Here is a 15372-nt window from a genome sequence, read left to right on the forward strand (position 1 = left end):
AAGCTAACACAACATTGTAAAGCAATTAATTATATTCCAGTTAAAAAAAAAATAAAGATATTGCTCCTTGTCTTTTGTTTCCCATTGGTTCTGATAAGAAATATGTCGTTATCTGTATTTCTCTAAACATGATGCATCTTTGTCCTGCCTCTGGCTGCTTTTAGAATTCCTCTTTATCACCAGTTTAAAGTAATCTTTTGATTGCATGGCTTGGTGTATTGTTCTTCATGTTTTTTGGTGCTTAGGCTTTGTTGAACTTCTTGAGTCTTTGTGTTTATAGTTTTTATCAAATTTGGAAAAGTTTCAACCATTATTTCTTTCAGATATTGTCCTGCTATTTCCTTATGACTCCAGTTACACATCTATTTAGGTTACTTGAGATTGTCCCACACTTCAGTTCAGTTCAGTTCAGACACTCAGTCATGTCCGACTCTTTGTGGCCCCATGAATTGCAGCAGGTCAGGCCTCCCTGTCCATCACCAACTCCCAGAGTTTACTCAAATTCATGTCCATCGAGTCGGTGATGCCATCCAGCCATCTCATCCTCTGTCGTCCCCTTCTCCTCCTGCCCCCAATCCCTCCCAGCATCAGTCTTTTCCAGTGAGTCAGCTCTTTGCATGAGGTGGCCAAAGTATTGGAGTTTCAGCTTCAGCATCAGTCCTTCCAGTGAACACCCAAGACTGATTTCTTTTAGGATGGACTGGTTGGATCTCCTTGCAGTCCAAGGGACTCTCAAGAGTCTTCTCCAACACCACAGTTCAAAAGCATCAGTTCTTCAGTGCTCAGCCTTCTTCACAGTCCAACTCTCACATCCATACATGACCACACTTAGGCAGACTTTAATCTTTAAATTTTATTTCTTTATATTTAATTTTAGATAGTTTCTATTGCTTTATTCAAAGCTTATGAATATTATTTTTCTATGATGGTTTATTGACTATTAATCTCATCTAGTTTACTTTTCATTTTAGACATTGCAATTTTCATCTCTAGGATTTTGATTTTGGTCTTTATATCATCAGTCTCCATATCTCTTTTCCCCAGTTTCTTGAATATATGAAATGCAATAATAATTACTGTTTTAATGTCTTTGTGTACTAATTATGTTAACTGTGTCATTTTTAGGTTAGTTTTGATTGATCATATTTTCTCACTATGGATTAGCTTTTCCTGCTTCTCTTATAATCTGTTATTGCATGTCGGTGCTGTTGAATTTTATCTTATTAGGTGTTAGATAGTTTTACATTCCTTATATATTGTGTATTTTACATTCCTATATATATAGGAATATATATTCTTATTTAATATATGAATATGATACATATATATATATATATATATATATATACACACACACATATACATATGGGCTTCCCAGGTGGCATGGTGGTAAAGAATCTGCCTGCCAGTTCAGGAGATGTTAAGAGACTCAGGCTCAGTTCCTGGGTCAGGAAGATCCCCTGGAGGAGAGCATAGCAACCCACTCCAGTATTCTTGCCTGGAGAATCCCATGGACAGAGGAGCCTGGCAGGCTACTGTCCATAGGGTCGCAAAGAGTTGGACATGACTGGAACAACTTGGCACACACATACATACTTATATACATACATACATACATATGTATATATATTTTGTATGTAGTTTGCATGTATGAGCATTGTTCTAGGATGTGCTTACATTCCTTAAAAACTTAATCTTTTCATGTTTGCTGTTAAGCTTTGCTAAGTCTGACCAGAGCAACATTTAGTGTTGGGCCAGTTTTGCTCCACTTCCTGAAGAAAAGGTTACGTGCTCTATCTCTTCCCTGTGGATTCTGTCTGTTCCTGTAGGAATAGGAACCCTTCCTAGCCTGCAAGATCACCTGCCCATTTGATGCTTAGAAGCCCCAGGCCACACGCTGAGACAATTGTAAGACTTATCTCTTTTGTTTCCCATCTCTAAGGGATCACCATTCTTTGTGGCCTGTCCTGGTCTTGAGAACTGTTGTTTCAAGTATTTTGTCCATGTTCTTGCTTGTTTCAGGTGATGAGGTAAATTAAGCGCCCATCTCTTCATTTTGGCTGCAAGTGAAAGTTTTTCTGTTTCATCATCTGTGCTTTATCTTCCTATTTTGGTACATTCATTTATTTACTTAAGGTTTATTATCATGGAGACAAGTTCTTCTATTATTTGTTTTTTTTTTTTTTCCCCCCAGACTGGATTCTTTACCTGCTTCTTCCTTTCCCTTTCTTTTTCCCCTGAACAATGTTTGCATGGTTGCCATACTGATTATTTTAATCTTGCTTATACTTAACATAGAGACTATTGTTCAGTTCTTGACTATGAAATTTTGAGTGGATTTGCTTAATGTTCCCACTTAAACTGAAACATCTTTCTTTTTCTCTCTGAACTGCACATTAAGGTTTAGTTGTTTTTATTGTATAGAGCCTTCTGTAGTTGAGAAAGCAAGGGGAAGAAGACAGATTTAAGGAAGAAAAATCTTTCAGTTTTAACCACACACAGGGTCATCTGATTTTCAGAAAATATTCAGAGAACTAGGTTGTAAACACCATGAAGTCACAGATTTTGAGGGGAGGGGCCAGTTTTGCTCACTGTTGTATTCATAGCCCCTAGAATGGTGCTGGCAATAGTAGACTCTCAGTAACTAAGATTTGAAGGAGTAATTGATTCTGTTTATTGAATCCTTGTTGTCTTTTTGGGGGCTTCCCTTGTAGCTAAGTTGGTGAAGAATCTGCCTGTAGTGCAGGAGACCTGGGTTTGATTCCTGGGTTGGGAAGATCCCCTGGAGAAGGAAATGGCAATCCACTCCAGTATTCTTGCCTGGAGAACTCCATGGACAGAGGAGCCTGGAGGGTTACAGTCCCTGGGGTTGCAAGAGTTGGACACGACTTAGCGAATAAAGATTTTTTATGTGGACCATTCCTGAAGTCTTTACTTAATTTATTACAATATTACTTCTGTTTTGTTTGTTTGTTTGTTTGTTGTTTCAGGCTTTTGGCCACGAGGAACATGAGATCATAGCTCTTTGACCAGGGATAAAACCCTCACCCCCAGCACTGGGAAGGCAAACTCTTAACCGCTAGACTGCCAGAGAAGTCCCTTAACTCCTTGCTTTATCCTAACTACTCCCCTCCAGAAGGGCCCAACTTTCTAGATCAAGCAGGTAGGTAAAGAATCTAGGTATCAAACTGATACAAGTGCTCAACAACCAAACTGACTGACAGGCATCACTTGGGCCAAAGTTCTTTCAGGCAACAGTGCGCATCAATAGAATGGGTAGGACCATGCAGACATGTGGTCACATGACATAATTTAGGCTGATTTCACCCCAAGCCAGTTGGAGAAATCATGCTGTCTTGAGGGCAAAGACCTCATTTAAACCGACATAGCTCCCAAATGCTCCCCCTTTTTCCCTAGCACAGACCCGGGGGCCTCTTTGTCCCTAGCATAGACCTCTCCCAAGCTCCAACCGTGGAACTTAATTAGATCATGTGTTGGTCCACATCCAAGTTCCAATAACCACACTTATTAATATACATTGCTTTTCTCTTTCTGTTACTCCCTTCTAAGACAGAGAGGGGCTCATGAACAGACCAGCCTCTGTGGGAACCCGTGCTTCACTCGGTCAAGCTCCAGCAGGTTCTCAGCTCACCTCCCTCTTGAGATGGTGAGGACATAGTCTGCAGCAATCCCACGCCTTGCTTTGTCTGCACTTCCTCAAGGGCCTAGTGACCTGTATATTTTCCACTGCGTTCACTGGCTTCAGACAGTCTGTGTTTATTAACCATTGTGATATACTACCCCTTCAGTAGAACTCATTTCCTTTTGATCGCTATTGCCCACTCATCAACATTTCTATGCACCATAAATATCACAGAGCCTCTTGACTGCAGGGTGGCGTTTGCTCCAGTGTGTTAGAACCTTTCAACCTCTTTCTGGGCGCTGGGGCTCAGGATGGTCCTCAACATCATTGCCCAGTCTCAGCCATGGCTTCTGGGATCCCCAGAGATGTGCTGCCTCATGGGAATGAGGAAGAAGGAAGAACAGGCATTGTGAGGTCCTGAGAGACTCCTAGTTAATAAGAGAGATGCAACGTACACTGGCTTTTTGGCGGTGTCTGCCAAAAGTTATGATGGGGTAAGATAATTGGCCAGAGAAAGAAGCCTCACAGTGCAAAGGGGCACAGCCGTTGGCAGGTCTCTAATGAGATGTATCTGGTTAGAGGGCTGTGAGTTCCAAGCTTGCCAATATCTGAAATGGAGAGGAATGACAGGGTGCTCACAGAAGGGCAGTAAAAATGATCGAGCCTCCACAGAGACTTATTTATGACCAAGGCTCTGGGAGCTACATCCATTTTACTCTGGCCCCACAGAGCAAGGGAGCAAAGGGGATGCTGGTGGGATTCTTTGTAAAACTGAGCACAGGGGACTGGTGGGAATGGAGGTGGACTTTAAAGCGAGGGAAAAGTACTGAGAAGGAATCTGGGGAAAAGGAGGGAAAAATGTAGAGAAGGAGAGGAAGACCTTTGGGGGTGGACTGTTAATACAGAGACTCCTATGCACCTGCAGGGGCCCTAGGATTAGAGGGGCAGCTGAGGAAGGATTGAGGTTACCAGGGTCAGTGGTATCGTTAAAATCCATCTCATCTCTCTGTCAAGGTCAGAGCTGGAGCTCTTCCCCACCTACTTGCCCCCCCCAACCCCCCACAAAAAAATTAGTTGCTCAGTCACGTCCAACTCTTTGCAGCTCTTCGTAGTCCACCAGGCTCCTCCATTCATGGAATTTTCCAGGCAAGAATATTGGAGGGGGTAGCCATTTCCTTCTCTAGGAGATTTTCCTGACCCAGGGATTGAACCTGGGTCTTCTGCATTGGCAGGCAGGTTCTTTACTGTCTGAGTCACCAGGGAAGGCCAGTCTTCCCAAATCACCTTCCCAGTTCTCCATCCTGGGGACCTCTGTGTCTCTCTTCACCTCCTGGAAACACAGTTAGAGGGACACACTGCCTCCCCCAGGCTGGGGGCTGCCTGGGACTCCAGCATCCAGCACAGGGCTTGGCATAGAGCTAGGTGCTCTAGGAAGACTGTGAAACCAAATCCCCAAACTGGGGCTAGAGAGAGCGGGTGTAGTGTAGTTTAGAGACGGTTCAACGTGCCTCAGTGCCTCCTTTTATTCCCATCCAGGGAGGCCTCTGGCTGTGGAAACCTCTTTATGTTGCATTTAATAGAAGCAATAGGCTGCTGGGAAACGTTGCTCTGAGACCCGGACTGAGACTTAGAGAAGTATGAGGTTGAACTGTTGGAGAGGTGTCTTCAATTCCACTTCCAAAATTACAGTGTAAAGCTCTTCAAAGAAGAGATGAAATAAGGATAATCATAATAGTCATGGTGAGGTCCTACATTTCTGTACCACTTACAGGTCACAGAAAGCTTTCACATCCATTAACCATTTGCCCTCGTAACATCCTCGCCTATCTCAGTGGGTTGTCAGGAAAATCAAAGGTTTCCCCCAGGAACTGAGATTACAGGCATGCCCCACTTTAAGCAAATCCTGCTGTGAGCATTTAGGTGAAGAAAGCCAGCTTCGTAGAGGAATTTAACGGTATTATTTTAAATGGTGGGTTCCCCAGCATGCGAAGAAATAAGAGGCAATTTACTAGAAAGCGTGATTGATTGACACATATCTTGTTCTGAATGAGCCTCATGCCTTTAGCATGTAATGTGTGCTGAGCGTGGCTATTTGTGTTGGGAGATATGGGAATGAATCTGATATGGTCAATCCCAAGAGAGGAGAAATCTCTGAATCTTGGGATTCATTTTCCAACCTTTGCACACACAGGAGGGACTATCAGGAGCTATCTTACCTACCTGAGATGGCCATGGTGGTGTTTAAAGGGAACCTCCTCCCCAGATGGACCAGAACCCTTCTCTGACACCTTTGATTTAGATCTGGCAAAGAGCAGCGAGCGGTTTCCCCACAGCATGGGGGAGGTTGTTGGTGGCCATGCTTGCTGTCCAGTGAAGGGAGGGGGAAAGATCCAGACACAAGCAAGGATAAACAGGGGAGGGGGAGCAAGATCAGGTGCCATCTGGTGCTGAGGGTCCTGACCCCACTGTTCCTGCGTTTCATTGCTCAGTCCTGCCCTCTGTGATCCAATCACTTCCACCTCTTTCAAATTAAGATAGATTTAGGTTTCTTTCACTTATAATCAAAAGAATCACTCATAGAATCCTTTCTGAAAGACATGGGACGTATATGCCCAGGGCATTTGATACTTGCAAAGCCAGTTAAATAGGGTGGTTGAGAGTTTGTGGCTTGTGTGATAGCCATTCAGTCGTGTTTGGCTCTTTGTGACTCATGGACTGCAGCCCACCCAGGCTCATCTGTCCATAGCATTCTTCAGGTAAGAATACTGGAGTGGGTTGCCATTTCCTTCTCCAAGGGATCGCAGGCAGACGCTTTACAGTCTGAGCCACCAGGGAAGAATCCTTTGCTGAAAAACATGGGATGTACATGCCTAGAGCATTTGATACTTGCAAAGGCAGTTAAATATGGTGGTTGAGAGTTTGTGGCTTAAATAACTGAAATACAAAGATTGGAGATACCCAAATATCAATCAGAGAGGGATTAGTTAAATAAATTTTAGTGAATGTCTGTAAGGATATATACACCAAAGGAAGTAGGATGCAGCTGCAGAAAGAAAAAAAGGAGCTTTCTGTGCTGATACAGAAAGAGAGTCAAGCTCTTTAAAGTTAAAAAAGTAAGATGTGCTATGAGGTACCACCACACACATGTAGGAAGGAAAAATAGAACACCCGATCCGGAACATAATTCGGCAGTTTCTTACAAAGTCAAACATGTATGATCTTTATGACCCAGCTGTTCTACCCCTGTGTATTCACCCAAGAAAAATGAAAACTTATGCTCATATAGAAACTTATACACAAATGTACAAACAGCCCTAATTGTAATGGTTATAAGTAAAAACAACCCAAAGGTCTTCCAACAAGTGAATGGATAAGCTGTGCCGCATTCACCCAACGAAATACTGCTCAGCAATGGAAAAGAGTGAACCACTGATACATGCAACGTGGTGGATGCTTTATCTTGAATTTAAAAAAGCCAAATTCAAAAGGCACATACTATGCATTCCATTTGTTATTTATTATTCTTTTTAAACAACTTTTATTAAGGTAAGCTTGTTTTATAATTGCCAGTTGATCAAATTGCCAACATCCCTTGGGTCTTTGAAAAAGCAAGAGAGTTCCAGAAAAACATCTACTTCTGCTTTATGGACTATGCCAAAGCTTTGACTGTGTGGATCACAACAAACTGTGGAAAATTCTTCAAGAGATTGGAATACCAGACCACCTTACATGCCTCCTGAGAAATCTCTGCTGCTGCTGCTGCTGCTGCTGCTAAGTCACTTCAGTCGTGTTGGACTCTGTATGACCCCATAGATGGTAGCCCACCAGGCCCCCGTCCCTGGGATTCTCCAGGCAAGAACACTGGAGTGGGTTGTCATTTCCTTCTCCAATGCATGAAAGTGAAATCTCTATGCAGATCAAAAAGTAACAGTCAGAACTGAACATGGAACAACAGACTGGTTCCTAACTGGGAAAGGAGTATGTCAAGGCTGTATATTGTCACCCTGCTTATTTAACTTCTATGCAGAGTACATCATGTGAAATGCTGGGCTGGATGAAGCACAAGCTGGAATCAAGATTGCTGGGAGAAATATCAATAACCTCAGATATGCAGATGATACCACCCTTATGGCAGAAAGTGAAGAAGAACTAAAGAACCTCTTGATGAAAGTGAAAGAGGAGAGTGAAAAAGTTGGCTTAAAGCTCAACATTCAGAAAACGAAGATCATGGCATCTGGTCCCATCACTTCATGGCAAATAGATGGGGAAACAGTGGCTGACTTTATTTTTTGGGGCTCCAAGCTCACTGCAGATGGTGACTGCAACCATGAAATTAAAAGATGCTTGGTCCTTGGAAGAAAAGCTACGACCAACCTAGACAGCATGTTAAAAAGCAGAGACATTACTTTGCTGACAAAGGTCTGTTTCTCCAGTGGTCATGTATGGATGTGAGAGTTGGGCCATAAAGAAAGCTGAGCGCCGAAGAATTGATGCTTTTGAACTGTGGTGTTGGAGAAGACTCCTGAGAGTCCCTTGGACTGCAAGGAAATCAAACCAGTCCATCCTAAAGGAAATCAGTCCTGAATATTCATTGGAAGAACTGATGCTAAAGCTGAAGCTCCAATACTTTGGCCACCTGATGTGAGGAACCAACTCATTGGAAAAGACCCTGATGCTGGGAAAGACTGAAGGCGGGAGGAGAAGGGGATGACAGAGAATGAGATGGTTGGATGGCATCACCAACTCAATGGACATGAGTTTGAGTAAATTCCAGGAGTTGGTGATGGACAGGGAGGCCTGGCGTGCTGCAGTCCATGGGGTCTCAAAGAGTCAGACATAAGTGAGTGACTGAACTGACCAACTGGCTGACTTATAAGTTTCAGATGTACAAAATAGTGATTCACAATTTTGAAACATCAAACCCCATTTTAGGCATTATAAAATGTTGGCTATAATCCCTGTGTATTATTTATTATTACTGAAGTGACGAAACATAGTGACCAAGTACAGCTCAGTGGTTGCCAGCAGCTCGGGTTGGGAGCCATGTGTAAATATAAACCGGTGTTTTGTGGAACTTGTTTGTGGTAATGAAACAGTTCTGAATGCTGCCTGAGGTGGTGGTCACACAGATCTACATATGTGATGAAACCCCATAGAGCTATTTACCAAGACATAAAAAATATGACACCTAAACCTAGGGAGACCCCAATAGGTTTAATTGTATTATGTTACTGCCAAATTCCTGGTTTGATAGTTGTACTATGGTTATTTAAGATATTATCGTTGGGAGAAGTTGGGTGAAGGGTATATTGGAATTCTCTGTACTATTTTGGAACTTCTAAGTGAGTCTTAAATTATTTAAAATAAAAATAACAAGGTGCAGGACAACATGTATAAGGGAGGGGTAAGATTTGTGATCATATTTCTTGTACATGCTTAAAGAAAGTCTTTAAGTTAAAATAGGAGATGTAGAAAAATAGTTTTGAAGCAGAGGATGGTTGAAGGCACAGGATAATGAGAAGGACACTTTGTTCTGTCTTTGATGCTTTCTGAGCTTTGCATCATGTTTATGTCCTCTTAAGTTTCTTAATAACTGGGGGATTTTGCAGAAGCTAATGCCTGTGGCTGGCGGCCTGTTATGTAGGTGAATATTAAAACATCTCCGGTCAATAACGTTTGTGTAACAAAAGATGTATTATGTCTCTGACCAATAAGCTGTTAAAGTTAAGGTGAACATGGGTTTCAGAGTTATGTGTACCTATGTCTGCGTAACAGTTCCAGCATTTACTGGCTGCATCACTTTGCATAACTCAGTTTGCCTCTCTGTGACTCAGTTTCCATATTGGTAGAATGGAGACTGTTATTATTATAGTCTATAGTCTATTAGTGTACATATCACGTAGAGTTGTTATGAGGGTTCAGTTCAGTTCAGTCGCTCAGTCGTGTCCAACGCTTTGCAACCCCATGAACCGCAGCACGCCAGGCCACCCTGTCCATTACCAACTGCCAGAGTCCACCCAAACCCATGTCCATTGACTTGGCGATGCCATCCAACCATCTCATCCTCTGTTGTCCCCTTCTCCTCCTGCCCCTAATCCCTCCCAGCATCAGGGTCTTTGCAAATGAGTCAGCTCTTCACAGCAGGTGGCCCAAGTATTGGAGTTTCAGCTTCAACATCAGTCTTTCCAATGAACACTCAGGACTGATCTCCTTTAGGATGGACTGGTTGGATCTCCTTGCAGTCCAAGGGACTCTCAAGAGTCTTTTCGAACACTACAGTTCAAAAGCATAAATTTTTCAGCACTCAGCTTTCTTTATAGTCCAACTCTCACATCCATATATGACCACTGGAAAAAACCATAACCTTGACTAGATGGACCTTTGTGGAAAAAGTAATATCTCTGCTTTTGAATATGCTGTCTAGGTTTGTCATAACTTTTCTTCCAAGGAGTAAGTGTCTTTTAATTTCATGGCTGCAATCACCATCTGCAGTGATTTTGGAGCCCCCCAAAATAAAGTCAGCCACTATTTCCCCATCTATTTGCCATGAAGTGATGGGACCAGATGCCATGATCTTCGTTTTCTGAATGTTGAGCTTTAAGCCAACTTTTTCAGTCTCCTCTTTCACTTTCATCAAGAGGTTCTTTAATTCTTCACTTTTTGCCATAAAGTTGGTGTCATCTGCATATCTGAGGTTATTGATATTTCTCCCGGCAATCTTGATTCCAGCTTGTGCTTCTTCCAGCCTATTGTTTCTCATGATGTACTCTGCATAGAAGTTAAATAAACAGGGTGACAATATACAGCCTTGACCTACTCCATTCCTGATTTGGAACCAGTCTGTAGTTCCATATCCAGTTCTAACTCTTGCTTCTTGACTTGCATATACGTTTCTCAAGAGGCAGGTCAAGTGGTTTGGTATTCCCATCTCTTTCAGAATTTTCCACAGTTTATTGTGATCCACACAGTCAAAGGCTTTGGCATAGTCAATAAAGCAGAAATAGATGTTTTTCTGGAACTCTCTTGCTTTTTCCATGATCCAGCGGATGTTGGCAATTTGATCTCTGGTTCCTCTGCCTCTTCTAAAAACCAGCTTGAACATCTGGAAGTTCACGGTTCATGTATTGCTGAAGCCTGGCTTGGAGAATTTTGAGCATTACTTTACTAGCGTGTGAGATGAGTGCAATTGTGTGGTCATTTGAACATTCTTTGGCATTGCCTTTCTTTGAGATTGGAATGAAAACTGACCTTTTCCAGTCCTGTGCCACTGCTGAGTTTTCCAAATTTGCTGACATATTGAGTGCAGCACTTTCACAGCATCATCTTTTAGTATTTGAAATAGCTCGACTGGAATTCCATCACCTCCATTAGTTGTGTTCGTAGTGATGCTTCCTAAGGCCAATTTAACTTCACATTTCAGGATATCTGGCTCTAGATGAGTGATCACACCATTGTGATTATCTGGGTCGTGAAGATCTTTTTTGTACAGTTCTTCTGTGTATTCTTGCCACCTCTTCTTAATATCTTCTGCTTCTGTTAGGTCCATATCATTTCTGTCCTTAATTGAACTCATCTTTGCATGAAATGTTCCCTTGATATCTCTAATTTTCTTGAACAGATCTCTAGTCTTTCCCATTCTATTGTTTTCCTCTATTTCTCTGCTTCGATCCCTGAGGAAGGCTTTCTTATCTCTCCTTGCTATTCTTTGGAACTCTGCATTCAAATGGGATATCTTTCCTTTTTTCTTTTGCTTTTTGCTTCTCTAGTTTTTCACAGCTATTTGTAAGCCCTCCTCAGACAACCATTTTGCTGTTTTGCATTTCTTTTTCTTGGGGATGGTCTTGATCCCTGTCTCATGTACAATGTCATGAACCTCTGTCCATAGTTCATGAGGCACTCTTGTCTATCAGATCTAGTCCCTTAAATCTATTTCTCACTTCCACTGTATAATCATAAGGGGTCTGATTTAGGTCACACCTGAGTGGTGTAGTGGTTTTCCCCACTTTCTTCAATTTAAGTCTGAATTTGGCAACAAGGAGTTCATGATCTGAGCCAGAGTCAGCTCCCAGTCTTGTTCTTGCTGACTGTATAGAGGTTTTCCATCTTTGGCTGCAAAGGATACAATCAATCTGATTTTGGTGTTGACCATCTGGTGATGTCCATGAGGATTAAATGATCTAAAGTACGGGAGATCTTTCAGTGAGTACCTGGAACTTGATTGATTTATATTCTTCTCACATATCCCCATTTTGTAGTGAAGGAAGCCAAAGCAGAGAGAGATAGAAAGGCTGGTACAAGGTCACACATTAGTAAACACCAGAGCCTGGACTCTAATCCAGGTCTGTCTTACTCCAAAGCCCACATTCTTGACCTCTGTACTCGCCTGCATCCATTTCCCATTGGGTCTGCACCTTGAAGAAGCAGGGAAGAAGGAAAGCCGGTTAGCACTCAGCACAAAAGTGCTCTTTCTGTGAATCTGTTTCTTGTATCCAGATGGCAGCCTGACTATCACCATGTCGGCAAGCAGCGGCCCTCGAATGGGGCGGGTCACAGCCCTGGCCTCAGCCAAGCGCTGGGCTACAAGCATCAGTGTCCCCAGGTGGGCCCAACAGCAGACGTAGAATGGCCGTTAACCTGGCTCCAAAAGACGTTTTAATAAGATCCATTAGCTTCATATTCTAAACAGTAATTTCTGTTTTATATTACATAAATAGCTTTCCTGGTGCATCTTGAGCCAAGTGCATGTTGGGGTGATGGTGGCTCTCAGGTCTTCTGCTGAGGAAGTCAGATCTGGGCTACTTGGACTGCTTCAGGCCTGTCCCCAGATTGGGGTGCAGGAGGGAGGGCTGGTGTCCAGAGCACAGGCAGTGTCCTTGGAGAGGCAGGGAGGGCAGGAGGGCCCAGGATGGACATGTCAGGGGCGTCCACATCACCCTGCCCCGCTCTAGACTGAAGGTTCAGCTCAGACCATGGTCTGGCCTTGTGAAAATCCTTTCTTCCTGCCAGACTTTGCTTCCTGCCTCTGAATCATGGCTGCCACAGACTCTTTGTCCCTTCTATTTCTAACCCTCCTTGGTGTTGATATGTTTTGGAAGCTGTGGATGTGGTGAAGGGAATGGAGGGGACAGAAGTTTGGAGTATAAGAATGTGTCTAGTTTTGAAATAGGGACTGTTGAGTTTGAGGAAGAGAAAGGGAAAAATCAGAGAGGTTTTAAAGTCCCTGATGTTTATTCGTTCATTCAGCAATCATTGTTTGAGCCCGTTCTTTTGGGACCTTTCCTTAGTTGCTCTGGATTCAGGGGTGCATAATCCATGCTTGTCAAAGTTTAGCAAGGAGATAGGATACGGAGGAGAAGATGAGGACGGTGCCTGTGGCAAGGGTTGTGGAGAGAAATGCAGTGGGAGGGAAGAAACCAGGAAGAAGATGTTTGGAAAGCTCTCCTCTCTCCAGGAGAAGAGAGGTCCAGACCTCCCATTCACCAGAGGGAAGTAACTGGTTGCTGAGGTAGAGGTTTCAAGATGGTGGCTCATGGACCAGATTCCAGCATGGATATGTTTTATTTGGCCCTGTCAAGTACGTTAAAATGTTAATAAGCTTCCAACTATAAAAAGAGAGAGATTTTATATGAAAGTGAAAGTGAAGTCGCTCAGTCGAGTCCGACTCTTTGCCACCCCATGGACTGTAGCCTATCAGGCTCATCCGTCCATGGGATTTTCCAGGCAAGAGTGCTGGAGTGGATTGCCATTTCCTTCTCCAGGGGATCTTCCCGACCCAGGAATTGAACCCAGGTCTCCTGCATTGCAGGCAGATGCTTTACCATCTGAGCCACCAGGGAAGCAGAAACCTGTAATTCTGCTCTTAAAGACCCAGCTTTCCCAGGTAACAGTGGCGGGCTGGAGTTGGCATCAAGTTGCCCCTGAGATAATGGGCTCCTCAGCTCCCAGCATCCACCTCTCCCCGCTGTGTCCCCTGTCTGCAGGCCCTGCTTGGTTACTTTACCTTCCTGACTTGGCTGCCATGTGAGTTGTGACTGCTGGTCTCATGAGCCCTGTAGAGACTGGCTGGCCTGGGAGCTGGATCCATCCTGGCCAGGGGGACTGGAGACCAACCATCAGTCCCCATGTCCTGGGAGCCACTTCGTGTCTCTGAACATCATAAACACAATTCGTGGCCAGGCTGGAAAGATGGGAAGCATACTTCCATGCCCAAAGGGTCCCCCTTGGTAGGTACAGAAGCCAATTCAAATTGTTTTCCTTTTCTTATTTGCTCATCAGCAAAGTCCTCCCAGATCCTCCTTATTAACAACCTGCATGTCACGCTGTGCTTAAAGTTCAGGGCGCCATAGGATACGGAGCCGTAATTAATCTCCATCCCCGAGTTCTAGAACACTTAGAGCAATTATAATTTACTGTCGGAAAACCAATCTGGGGAAGCGGCAGTGTTCTCACCCCTGATCGGGGAGCCGCCAAATGCCACTTCCTGTCCACCTGCTGCCTGGTGGAGACCCAGGCCTTTCTTTAGCCTGTGCACCTCTGGGAGGTGACACCGGGTGGAGAAGGCGGGGGCGAGAGGAGCGAGTGGGCGAGGAGGGAGTGCCCCTCACCCTTGGGGGCCCAGCCTGCAGGACACTGCCAGCACTGCCTCTGAGTTGGTTTTGCCTCCCCCGGCAGGCACCTCTTATTCTTCAACTTGCTCCAATTTCACAGCCACCTTCCAGGTCCCTTCCAGGTCCCAGCACTGTTTGGTCAAGCAGATGCCATGGCCCGTTCCCTCTCTTCTGCCCCCACTTTCTCAACCATCGTTCCTGCTTCCCTGGGCTGCACTCAAGCTTTCAACTCCACCAACAGAAGTTCCCTTTTTCTCCCTCATTTCTTTTTCGCTCAAGGCTAGATTGTCATATCATCAAAATCACTCTCAGATGACTGGGTTCAATGGACTCACCAGGCACGTTTCCAATTATCTTTTGGGGGATAAGAGTGAAACCGCATGGCTCAAGTGGAAACGCACATTTGCACAGGTCAGGGCAGCCCCCACCGGATGCAGCCACGTGTTTATGGGCCTTGCCCTGCCACCCATGCCGTCTGCAGTCAGGAGCCACGTCCCAGTCTCATTTGTCCACTTGCCCTAGGACCTGGTGAGAGGCCCCACACCCAACAGGCAGGTAGTAAGTCCACAAAGATGGTCAGCGTAACAGAAACAGGCATACACATGAGTGTGCAAATAGAAATAGCCACAGGAAAACAAGCTGAAAGTGGTCTGCCTTCATTCATTCACTCACTGATTTATTCAACCCATCCTGACAAGTACCAGGTCCTGTGCTTGGTCTTGGGGATATTGAAATGAAATATACCTTTGTTTCTGATTCCGCTTAGAAGTATCCATAATGAAATACGCGATAAGAGTCCTGTTGTGGTTGTTCAGTCACTAAGCCATGTCCGCCTCTTAGTGATCCCATAGACTATAGCCTGCTAGGCTCTTCTGTCCCTGGGATTTTCCAGGCAAGAATACTGGCGTGGGTTGCCATTTCCTTCTCCAGAGGATCTTCCCTACCCAGAGATCAAAATGTATCTCCTGCTTTGCCAGGCAGATTCTTTACCACTGAGACACCTGGGAAGCCCGACAAGAGCACGCTTGAAGCTCATTTAGGGTGTTATGGGGTCACACGGGAGGGCCCCTGGCTGTCTGAGGCTGGCAGGGAATTCTAAAGGAGGTGATAATCAAGTGAGGC

The sequence above is a fragment of the Budorcas taxicolor genome, chromosome 5 (assembly GCF_023091745.1).
Source record: "Budorcas taxicolor isolate Tak-1 chromosome 5, Takin1.1, whole genome shotgun sequence".
Lineage (NCBI taxonomy): Eukaryota > Metazoa > Chordata > Mammalia > Artiodactyla > Bovidae > Budorcas > Budorcas taxicolor.